Below are 13,721 nucleotides of genomic sequence, written 5' to 3'. Positions count from 1 at the left end.
GAAATCTTCCGGACATCTTCGGGACATGCTCGGGACATCTTCGAGACATCTTCGGGACATCTTCGGGACATGCTCGGGACATCTTCGGGACATCTTCGGGACATGCTCGGGACATCTTCAGGACATGCTCGGGACATCTTCGGGACATCTTCGGGACAAGCTCGGGACATCTTCGGGACATCTTCGGGACATGCTAGGGACATCTTCGGGACATGCTCGGGACATGCTCGAGACTACTCGGGACATCTTCGGGACATCTTCGGGACATGCTCGGGACATGCTCGGGACATCTTCTGGACATGCTCGGGACATGCACGGGACATCTTCGGGACTTCTTCGGGACATGCTCGGGACATCTTCGGGACATCTTCGGGACATGCTCGGGACATCTTCGGGATATCTTCGGGACATGCTCGGGACATCATCGGGACATCATCGGGACATCTTCGGGACATGCTCCGGACATGCTCAGGAAGTCTTCGGGACATGCTCGGGACATCTTCGGGACATCTTCGGGACATGCTCGGGACATGCTAGGGACATGCTCGGGACATCTTCAAGACATGCTCGGGACATGCTCGGGACATCTTCGGGACATCTTCAGGACATGGTCGGGACATGCTCGGGACATCTTCGGGACATGCTCGGGACATCTTCGGGACATTTTCGGGACATGCTCGGGACATCTTCGGGACAACTTCGGGACATGCTCGGGACATCTTCGGGACATGCTCGGGACATCTTCGGGACATCTTCGGGACATCTTCGGGACATGCTCGGGACATCTTCGGGACATGCTTGGGACACGCTAGGGACATGCTCGGGACATCTTCAGGACATGCTCGGGACATGCTCGGGACATGCTCGGGACATCTTCGGGACATGCTCGGGACATCTTCGGGACATCTTCGGGGCATGCTCGGGACATCTTCGGGATATCTTCGGGACATGCTCGGGACATCTTCGGGACATCTTCGGGACATGCTCGGGACATTTTCGGGACATGCTCGGGACATCTTCGGGACATCTTCATGACATGCTCGGGACATCTTCGGGACATGCTCGGGACATGCTCGGGACATCTTCGGGACATGCTCGGGACATTCTCGGGACCTCTTCGGGACATCTTCGGGACATGCTCCGGACATCTTCGGGACATCTTCGGGACATGCTCGGGACATCTTCGGGACATCTTCGGGACATGCTCGGGACATCTTCGGGACATCTTCGGGACATGCTCGGGACATCTTCGGGACATCTTCGGGACATCTTCGGGACATCTTCGGGACATGCTCGCGACATCTTCGGGACATCTTCGGGACATGCTCGGGACATCTTCGGGACATGCTCGGGACATCTTCGGGACATGCTCGGGACATCTTCGGGACATCTTCGGGGCATGCTCGGGACATCTTCGGGATATCTTCGGGACATGCTCGGGACATCTTCGGGACATCTTCAGGACATGCTCGGGACATTTTCGGGACATGCTCGGGACATCTTCGGGACATCTTCATGACATGCTCGGGACATCTTCGGGACATGCTCGGGACATGCTCGGGACATGCTCGGGACATGCTCGGGACTTCTTCGGGACATGCTCGGGACATCTTCGGGACATCTTCCTGACATGCTCGGGACATCTTCGGGACATCTTCGGGACATCTTCGGGACATGCTCGCGACATCTTCGGGACATGCTCGGGACATCTTCGGGACATGCTCGGGACATCTTCGGGACATGCTCGGGACATCTTCGGGACATCTTCGGGAAATGCTCGGGACATGCTCGGGACATCTTCGGGACATGCTCGGGACAACTACGGGACATCTTCGGGAAATGCTCGGGACATCTTCGGGACATGCTCGGGACATCTTCGGGACATTTTCGGGACATGCTCGGGACAACTTCGGGACATGCTCGGGACATCTTCGGGACATGCTCGGGACATCTTCGGGACATCTTCGGGACATGCTCGGGACATCATCGGGACATCTTTGGGACATGCTCCGGACATGCTCAGGACATCTTCGGGACATGCTCGGGACATCTTCGGGACATCTTCGGGACATGCTCGGGACATGCACGGGACATGCTCGGGACATCTTCAGGACATGCTCGGGACATCTTCGGGACATGCTCGGGACATCTTCGGGACATTTTCGGGACATGCTCGGGACATCTTCGGGTCATGCTCGGGACATCTTCGGGACATCTTCGGGACATGCTCGGGACATCTTCGGGACATCTTCGGGACATGCTCGCTACATCTTCGGGACATCTTCGGGACATGCTCGGGACATCTTCGGGACATGCTCGGGACATCTTCGGGACATTTTCGGGACATGCTCGGGACATCTTCGGGTCATGCTCGGGACATCTTCGGGACATCTTCGGGACATGCTCGGGACATATTCGGGACATCTTCGGGACATCTTCGGGACATCTTCGGGACAGGCTCGGGACATCTTCGGGACATGCTCGGGACATCTTCGGGACATTTTCGGGACATGCTCGGGACATCTTCGGGTCATGCTCGGGACATCTTCGGGACATCTTCGGGACATGCTCGGGACATCTTCGGGACATCTTCGGGACATGCTCGCTACATCTTCGGGACATCTTCGGGACATGCTCGGGACATCTTCGGGACATCTTCGGGTTATCTTCGGGACATGCTCGGGACATCTTCGGGACATGCTCGGGACATCTTCGGGACATCTTCGGGACATCTTCGGGACATGCTCGGGACCTCTTCGGGACATCTTCGGGGCATGCTTGTGACATCTTCGGGACATCTTCGGGACATGCTCGGGACATCTTCGGGACATGCTCGGGACATCTTCGGGACATCTTCGGGACATGCTCAGGACATCTTCGGGACATCTTCGTGACATGCTCGGGACATCTTCGGGACATCTTCGGGACATGCTCGGGACATCTTCGGGACATGCTCGGGACATCTTCGTGACATCTTCGGGACATGCTCGGGACATGCTCGGGATATCTTCGGGACATGCTCGGGACATCTTCGGGACATCTTCGGGACATGCTAGGGACATATTCGGGACATCTTCGGGACATGCTCGGGACATCTTCGGGACATCTTCGGGACATGCTCAGGACATCTTCGGGACATCTTCGTGACATGCTCGGGACATCTTCGGGACATGCTCGGGACATCTTCGTGACATCTTCGGGACATGCTCGGGACATGCTCGGGATATCTTCGGGACATGCTCGGGACATCTTCGGGACATCTTCGGGACATGCTCGGGACATCTTCGGGACATGCTCGGGACATCTTCGGGACATCTTCGGGACATGCTCGGGACATCTTCGGGACATGCTCGGGACATCTTCGGGACATGCTAGGGACATATTCGGGACATCTTCGGGACATGCTCGGGACATCTTCGGGACATACTCGGGACATCTTCGGGACATGATCAGGACATCTTCGGGACATGCTCGGGACATCTTCGGGACATGCTCGGGACATCTTCGGGACATGCTCGGGACATCTTCGGGACATGATCGGGACATCTTCGGGACATCTTCGGGACATCTTCGGGACATGCTCGGGATATCTTCGGGACATGCTCGGGACATGCTCGGGACATCTTCGGGACATGATCGGGACATCTTCGGGACATCTTCGGGACATCTTCGGGACATCTTCGGGACATGCTCGGGATATCTTCGGGACATCTTCGGGACATCTTCGGGACATCTTCGGGACATGCTCGGGACATTTTCGGGACATCTTCGGGACATGCTCGGGACATCTTCATGACATGCTCGGGACATCTTCGGGACATGCTCGGGACATCTTCGGGACATGCTCGGGACATCTTCGGGACATCTTCGGGAAATGCTCGGGACATCTTCGGGACATCTTCGGGACATGCTCGGGACAACTTCGGGACATGCTCGGGACATCTTCGGGACATGCTCGGGACATCTTCGGGACATCTTCGGGACATGCTCGGGACATCATCGGGACATCTTCGGGACATGCTCCGGACATGCTCAGGAAGTCTTCGGGACATGCTCGGGACATCTTCGGGACATCTTCGGGACATGCTCGGGACATGCTAGGGACATGCTCGGGACATCTTCAGGACATGCTCGGGACATGCTCGGGACATCTTCGGGACATCTTCGGGACATGCTCGGGACATTTTCGGGACATCTTTGGGACATGCTCGGGACATCTTCATGACATGCTCGGGACATCTTCGGGACATGCTCGAGACATCTTCGGGTCATGATCGGGACATCTTCGGGACATCTTCGGGAAATGCTCGGGACATCTTCGGGACATCTTCGGGACATGCTCGGGACAACTTCGGGACATGCTCGGGACATCTTCGGGACATGCTCGGGACATCTTCGGGACATCTTCGGGACATGCTCGGGACATCATCGGGACATCATCGGGACATCTTCGGGACATGCTCCGGACATGCTCAGGAAGTCTTCGGGACATGCTCGGGACATCTTCGGGACATCTTCGGGACATGCTCAGGACATGCTAGGGACATGCTCGGGACATCTTCAAGACATGCTCGGGACATGCTCGGGACATCTTCGGGACATCTTCAGGACATGGTCGGGACATGCTCGGGACATCTTCGGGACATGCTCGGGACATCTTCGGGACATTTTCGGGACATGCTCGGGACATCTTCGGGACAACTTCGGGACATGCTCGGGACATCTTCGGGACATGCTCGGGACATCTTCGGGACATCTTCGGGACATCTTCGGGACATGCTCGGGACATCTTCGGGACATGCTTGGGACATCTTCGGGACATGCTCGGGACATCTTCGGGACATCTTCGGGGCATGCTCGGGACATCTTCGGGATATCTTCGGGACATGCTCGGGACATCTTCGGGACATGCTCGGGACATCTTCGGGACATCTTCGGGGCATGCTCGGGACATCTTCGGGATATCTTCGGGACATGCTTGGGACATCTTCGGGACATGCTCGGGACATCTTCGGGACATCTTCGGGGCATGCTCGGGACATCTTCGGGATATCTTCGGGACATGCTTGGGACATCTTCGGGACATGCTCGGGACATCTTCGGGACATCTTCGGGGCATGCTCGGGACATCTTCGGGATATCTTCGGGACATGCTCGGGACATCTTCGGGACATGCTCGGGACATCTTCGGGACATGCTCGGGACATCTTCGGGACATCTTCGGGACATCTTCGGGACATGCTCGGGACATCTTCGGGACATCTTCGGGACATGCTCGGGACATCTTCGGGACATGCTCGGGACATCTTCGGGACATCTTCGGGACATGCTCGGGACATCTTCGGGACATGCTTGGGACATCTTCGGGACATGCTCGGGACATCTTCGGGACATCTTCGGGACATGCTCGGGACATCTTCGGGACAACTTCGGGACATGCTCGGGACATCTTCGGGACATGCTCGGGACATCTTCGGGACATCTTCGGGACATCTTCGGGACATGCTCGGGACATCTTCGGGACATGCTTGGGACATCTTCGGGACATGCTCGGGACATCTTCGGGACATCTTCGGGGCATGCTCGGGACATCTTCGGGATATCTTCGGGACATGCTTGGGACATCTTCGGGACATGCTCGGGACATCTTCGGGACATCTTCGGGGCATGCTCGGGACATCTTCGGGATATCTTCGGGACATGCTCGGGACATCTTCGGGACATGCTCGGGACATCTTCGGGACATGCTCGGGACATCTTCGGGACATCTTCGGGACATCTTCGGGACATGCTCGGGACATCTTCGGGACATGCTCGGGACATCTTCGGGACATGCTCGGGACATCTTCGGGACATCTTCGGGGCATGCTCGGGACATCTTCGGGATATCTTCGGGACATGCTCGGGACATCTTCGGGACATCTTCAGGACATGCTCGGGACATTTTCGGGATATGCTCGGGACATCTTCGGGACATCTTCATGACATGCTCGGGACATCTTCGGGACATGCTCGGGACATGCTCGGGACATGCTCGGGACATGCTCGGGACTTCTTCGGGACATGCTCGGGACATCTTCGGGACATCTTCCTGACATGCTCGGGACATCTTCGGGACATCTTCGGGACATCTTCGGGACATGCTCGCGACATCTTCGGGACATGCTCGGGACATCTTCGGGACATGCTCGGGACATCTTCGGGACATGCTCGGGACATCTTCGGGACATCTTCGGGAAATGCTCGGGACATGCTCGGGACATCTTCGGGACATGCTCGGGACAACTACGGGACATCTTCGGGAAATGCTCGGGACATCTTCGGGACATGCTCGGGACATCTTCGGGACATTTTCGGGACATGCTCGGGACAACTTCGGGACATGCTCGGGACATCTTCGGGACATGCTCGGGACATCTTCGGGACATCTTCGGGACATGCTCGGGACATCATCGGGACATCTTTGGGACATGCTCCGGACATGCTCAGGACATCTTCGGGACATGCTCGGGACATCTTCGGGACATCTTCGGGACATGCTCGGGACATGCACGGGACATGCTCGGGACATCTTCAGGACATGCTCGGGACATCTTCGGGACATGCTCGGGACATCTTCGGGACATTTTCGGGACATGCTCGGGACATCTTCGGGTCATGCTCGGGACATCTTCGGGACATCTTCGGGACATGCTCGGGACATCTTCGGGACATCTTCGGGACATGCTCGCTACATCTTCGGGACATCTTCGGGACATGCTCGGGACATCTTCGGGACATGCTCGGGACATCTTCGGGACATTTTCGGGACATGCTCGGGACATCTTCGGGTCATGCTCGGGACATCTTCGGGACATCTTCGGGACATGCTCGGGACATATTCGGGACATCTTCGGGACATCTTCGGGACATCTTCGGGACAGGCTCGGGACATCTTCGGGACATGCTCGGGACATCTTCGGGACATTTTCGGGACATGCTCGGGACATCTTCGGGTCATGCTCGGGACATCTTCGGGACATCTTCGGGACATGCTCGGGACATCTTCGGGACATCTTCGGGACATGCTCGCTACATCTTCGGGACATCTTCGGGACATGCTCGGGACATCTTCGGGACATCTTCGGGTTATCTTCGGGACATGCTCGGGACATGCTCGGGACATCTTCGGGACATGCTCGGGACATCTTCGGGACATGCTCGGGACATCTTCGGGACATCTTCGGGACATGCTCAGGACATCTTCGGGACATCTTCGTGACATGCTCGGGACATCTTCGGGACATCTTCGGGACATCTTCGGGACATGCTCGGGACATCTTCGGGACATGCTCGGGACATCTTCGTGACATCTTCGGGACATGCTCGGGACATGCTCGGGATATCTTCGGGACATACTCGGGACATCTTCGGGACATCTTCGGGACATGCTAGGGACATATTCGGGACATCTTCGGGACATGCTCGGGACATCTTCGGGACATCTTCGGGACATGCTCAGGACATCTTCGGGACATCTTCGTGACATGCTCGGGACATCTTCGGGACATGCTCGGGACATCTTCGTGACATCTTCGGGACATGCTCGGGACATGCTCGGGATATCTTCGGGACATGCTCGGGACATCTTCGGGACATCTTCGGGACATCTTCGGGACATGCTCGGGACATCTTCGGGACATGCTCGGGACATGCTCGGGACATGCTCGGGACATGCTCGGGACATGCTCGGGACATTTTCGGGACATGCTCGGGACATCTTCGGGACATCTTCGGGACATCTTCGGGACATGCTCGGGACATCTTCGGGACATCTTCGGGACATGCTCAGGACATCTTCGGGACATCTTCGTGACATGCTCGGGACATCTTCGGGACATCTTCGGGACATGCTCGGGACATCTTCGGGACATGCTCGGGACATCTTCGTGACATCTTCGGGACATGCTCGGGACATGCTCGGGATATCTTCGGGACATGCTCGGGACATCTTCGGGACATCTTCGGGACATCTTCGGGACATGCTCGGGACATCTTCGGGACATCTTCGGGACATCTTCGGGACATGCTCGGGACCTCTTCGGGACATCTTCGGGGCATGCTTGTGACATCTTCGGGACATCTTCGGGACATGCTCGGGACATCTTCGGGACATGCTCGGGACATCTTCGGGACATCTTCGGGACATGCTCAGGACATCTTCGGGACATCTTCGTGACATGCTCGGGACATCTTCGGGACATCTTCGGGACATGCTCGGGACATCTTCGGGACATGCTCGGGACATCTTCGTGACATCTTCGGGACATGCTCGGGACATGCTCGGGATATCTTCGGGACATGCTCGGGACATCTTCGGGACATCTTCGGGACATGCTAGGGACATATTCGGGACATCTTCGGGACATGCTCGGGACATCTTCGGGACATCTTCGGGACATGCTCAGGACATCTTCGGGACATCTTCGTGACATGCTCGGGACATCTTCGGGACATGCTCGGGACATCTTCGTGACATCTTCGGGACATGCTCGGGACATGCTCGGGATATCTTCGGGACATGCTCGGGACATCTTCGGGACATCTTCGGGACATCTTCGGGACATGCTCGGGACATCTTCGGGACATGCTCGGGACATCTTCGGGACATCTTCGGGACATGCTCGGGACATCTTCGGGACATGCTCGGGACATCTTCGGGACATGCTAGGGACATATTCGGGACATCTTCGGGACATGCTCGGGACATCTTCGGGACATACTCGGGACATCTTCGGGACATGATCGGGACATCTTCGGGACATGCTCGGGACATCTTCGGGACATGCTCGGGACATCTTCGGGACATGCTCGGGACATCTTCGGGACATGATCGGGACATCTTCGGGACATCTTCGGGACATCTTCGGGACATCTTCGGGACATGCTCGGGATATCTTCGGGACATGCTCGGGACATCTTCGGGACATACTCGGGACATCTTCGGGACATCTTCGGGACATGCTCGGGACATCTTCGGGACATCTTCGGGACATCTTCGGGACATGCTCGGGACATCTTCGGGACATGCTCGGGACATGCTCGGGACATGCTCGGGACATGCTCGGGACATTTTCGGGACATGCTCGGGACATGCTCGGGACAGGTTCGGGACATGCTCGGGACATCTTCGTGACATCTTCGGGACATCTTCGGGACATGCTCGGGACATCTTCGGGACATGCTCGGGACATGCTCGGGACATCTTCGGGACATGCTCGGGACATCTTCGTGACATCTTCGGGACATGCTCGGGACATCTTCAGGACATCTTCGGGACATGCTCGGGACATCTTCGGGACATCTTCGGGACATCTTCGGGTTATCTTCGGGACATGCTCGGGACATGCTCGGGACATGCTCAGGACATCTTCGGGACATGCTCGGGACATCTTCGGGACATGCTCGGGACATCTTCGGGACATCTTCGGGACATGCTCGGGACCTCTTCGGGACATCTTCGGGGCATGCTCGTGACATCTTCGGGACATCTTCGGGACATGCTCGGGACATCTTCGGGACATGCTCGGGACATCTTCGGGACATCTTCGGGACATGCTCGGGACATATTCGGGACATCTTCGGGACATCTTCGGGACATCTTCGGGACATCTTCGGGACAGGCTCGGGACATCTTCGGGACATGCTCGGGACATCTTCTGGACATTTTCGGGACATGCTCGGGACATCTTCGGGTCATGCTCGGGACATCTTCGGGACATCTTCGGGACATCTTCGGGACATGCTCGGGACATCTTCGGGACATCTTCGGGACATGCTCGGGACATCTTCGGGACATCTTCGGGACATGCTCGGGACATCTTCGGGACATCTTCGGGTTATCTTCGGGACATGCTCGGGACATGCTCGGGACATCTTCGGGACATGCTCGGGACATCTTCGGGACATGCTCGGGACATCTTCGGGACATCTTCGGGACATCTTCGGGACATGCTCGGGACCTCTTCGGGACATCTTCGGGGCATGCTTGTGACATCTTCGGGACATCTTCGGGACATGCTCGGGACATCTTCGGGACATGCTCGGGACATCTTCGGGACATCTTCGGGACATGCTCAGGACATCTTCGGGACATCTTCGGGACATGCTCGGGACATCTTCGGGACATCTTCGGGACATGCTCGGGACATCTTCGGGACATGCTCGGGACATCTTCGTGACATCTTCGGGACATGCTCGGGACATGCTCGGGACATCTTCGGGACATGCTCGGGACATCTTCGGGACATCTTCGGGACATGCTAGGGACATATTCGGGACATCTTCGGGACATGCTCGGGACATCTTCGGGACATCTTCGGGACATGCTCAGGACATCTTCGGGACATCTTCGTGACATGCTCGGGACATCTTCGGGACATGCTCGGGACATCTTCGGGACATCTTCGGGACATGCTCGGGACATGCTCGGGATATCTTCGGGACATGCTCGGGACATCTTCGGGACATCTTCGGGACATCTTCGGGACATGCTCGGGACATCTTCGGGACATGCTCGGGACATCTTCGGGACATCTTCGGGACATGCTCGGGACATCTTCGGGACATGCTCGGGACATCTTCGGGACATGCTCGGGACATGCTCGGGACATGCTCGGGACATGCTCGGGACATGCTCGGGACATTTTCGGGACATCTTCGGGACATGCTCGGGACATGTTCGGGACATCTTCGAGACATGCTCGGGACATCTTCGGGACATGCTCGGGACATCTTCGTGACATCTTCGGGACATGCTCGGGACATCTTCAGGACATGCTCGGGACATCTTCGGGATATCTTCGGGACATGCTCGGGACATCTTCGGTACATGCTCGGGACATCTTCGAGACATGCTCGGGACATCTTCGGGACATGCTCGGGACATCTTCGTGACATCTTCGGGACATGCTCAGGACATCTTCGGGACATCTTCGTGACATGCTCGGGACATCTTCGGTACATGCTCGGGACATCTTCGAGACATGCTCGGGACATCTTCGGGACATGCTCGGGACATCTTCGTGACATCTTCGGGACATGCTCGGGACATCTTCAGGACATCTTCGGGACATGCTCGGGACATCTTCGGGACATCTTCGGGACATCTTCGGGACATGCTCGGGACATCTTCGGGACATGCTCGGGACATGCTCGGGACATGCTCGGGACATGCTCGGGACATGCTCGGGACATTTTCGGGACATGCTCGGGACATGCTCGGGACATCTTCGGGACATGCTCGGGACATCTTCGTGACATCTTCGGGACATGCTCGGGACATCTTCAGGACATCTTCGGGACATGCTCGGGACATCTTCGGGACATCTTCGGGACATCTTCGGGTTATCTTCGGGACATGCTCGGGACATGCTCGGGACATGCTCAGGACATCTTCGGGACATGCTCGGGACATCTTCGGGACATGCTCGGGACATCTTCGGGGCATCTTCGGGACATGCTCGGGACCTCTTCGGGACATCTTCGGGGCATGCTCGTGACATCTTCGGGACATCTTCGGGACATGCTCGGGACATCTTCGGGACATGCTCGGGACATCTTCGGGACATCTTCGGGACATGCTCGGGACATATTCGGGACATCTTCGGGACATCTTCGGGACATCTTCGGGACATCTTCGGGACAGGCTCGGGACATCTTCGGGACATGCTCGGGACATCTTCTGGACATTTTCGGGACATGCTCGGGACATCTTCGGGTCATGCTCGGGACATCTTCGGGACATCTTCGGGACATCTTCGGGACATGCTCGGGACATCTTCGGGACATCTTCGGGACATGCTCGGGACATCTTCGGGACATCTTCGGGACATGCTCGGGACATCTTCGGGACATCTTCGGGTTATCTTCGGGACATGCTCGGGACATGCTCGGGACATCTTCGGGACATGCTCGGGACATCTTCGGGACATGCTCGGGACATCTTCGGGACATCTTCGGGACATCTTCGGGACATGCTCGGGACCTCTTCGGGACATCTTCGGGGCATGCTTGTGACATCTTCGGGACATCTTCGGGACATGCTCGGGACATCTTCGGGACATGCTCGGGACATCTTCGGGACATCTTCGGGACATGCTCAGGACATCTTCGGGACATCTTCGTGACATGCTCGGGACATCTTCGGGACATCTTCGGGACATGCTCGGGACATCTTCGGGACATGCTCGGGACATCTTCGTGACATCTTCGGGACATGCTCGGGACATGCTCGGGATATCTTCGGGACATGCTCGGGACATCTTCGGGACATCTTCGGGACATGCTAGGGACATATTCGGGACATCTTCGGGACATGCTCGGGACATCTTCGGGACATCTTCGGGACATGCTCAGGACATCTTCGGGACATCTTCGTGACATGCTCGGGACATCTTCGGGACATGCTCGGGACATCTTCGTGACATCTTCGGGACATGCTCGGGACATGCTCGGGATATCTTCGGGACATGCTCGGGACATCTTCGGGACATCTTCGGGACATCTTCGGGACATGCTCGGGACATCTTCGGGACATGCTCGGGACATCTTCGGGACATCTTCGGGACATGCTCGGGACATCTTCGGGACATGCTCGGGACATCTTCGGGACATGCTCGGGACATGCTCGGGACATGCTCGGGACATGCTCGGGACATGCTCGGGACATTTTCGGGACATCTTCGGGACATGCTCGGGACATGTTCGGGACATCTTCGGGACATACTCGGTACATGCTCGGGACATCTTCGAGACATGCTCGGGACATCTTCGGGACATGCTCGGGACATCTTCGTGACATCTTCGGGACATGCTCGGGACATCTTCAGGACATCTTCGGGACATGCTCGGGACATCTTCGGGACATCTTCGGGACATCTTCGGGACATCTTCGGGACATGCTCGGGACATCTTCGGGACATGCTCGGGACATGCTCGGGACATGCTCGGGACATGCTCGGGACATTTTCGGGACATGCTCGGGACATGCTCGGGACATGTTCGGGACATCTTCGGGACATACTCGGTACATGCTCGGGACATCTTCGAGACATGCTCGGGACATCTTCGGGACATGCTCGGGACATCTTCGTGACATCTTCGGGACATGCTCGGGACATCTTCGGGACTTCTTCGGGACATGCTCGGGACATGCTAGGGACATGCTCGGGACATCTTCAGGACATGCTCGGGACATGCTCGGGACATCTTCGGGACATGCTCGGGACATCTTCAGGACATCTTCGGGACATGCTCGGGACATCTTCGGGACATCTTCGGGACATCTTCGGGACATGCTCGGGACATCTTCGGGACATGCTCGGGACATGCTCGGGACATGCTCGGGACATCTTCGGGACATCTTCGGGACATGCTCGGGACATCTTCGGGACATGCTCGGGACATCTTCGGGACATCTTCGGGACATTTTCGGGACATCTTCGGGACATCTTCGGGACATGCTCGGGACATGCTCGGGACATCTTCGGGACATGCTCGGGACATCTTCGGGACATCTTCGGGACATGCTCGGGACATCTTCAGGACATGCTCGGGACATCTTCGGGATATCTTCGGGACATGCTCGGGACATCTTCGGGACTTCTTCGGGACATGCTCGGGACATGCTAGGGACATGCTCGGGACATCTTCAGGACATGCTCGGGACATGCTCGGGACAT

At 56.9% G+C, this 13,721-nt stretch overlaps 1 protein-coding gene across 1 annotated transcript in view; it reads left to right on the top strand.

Moving 5' to 3' along the window:
* LOC129914721 (tachykinins) overlaps positions 1 to 13,721 on the top strand; it is a 177,476-nt gene that overhangs the window by 95,747 nt on the left and 68,008 nt on the right. The window lies entirely within an intron of this gene.

The sequence above is a fragment of the Episyrphus balteatus genome, chromosome 3 (assembly GCF_945859705.1).
Source record: "Episyrphus balteatus chromosome 3, idEpiBalt1.1, whole genome shotgun sequence".
In the NCBI taxonomy this organism is placed as follows: Eukaryota; Metazoa; Arthropoda; class Insecta; order Diptera; family Syrphidae; genus Episyrphus; species Episyrphus balteatus.
This window is presented reverse-complemented; position numbering and strand designations above follow the sequence as displayed.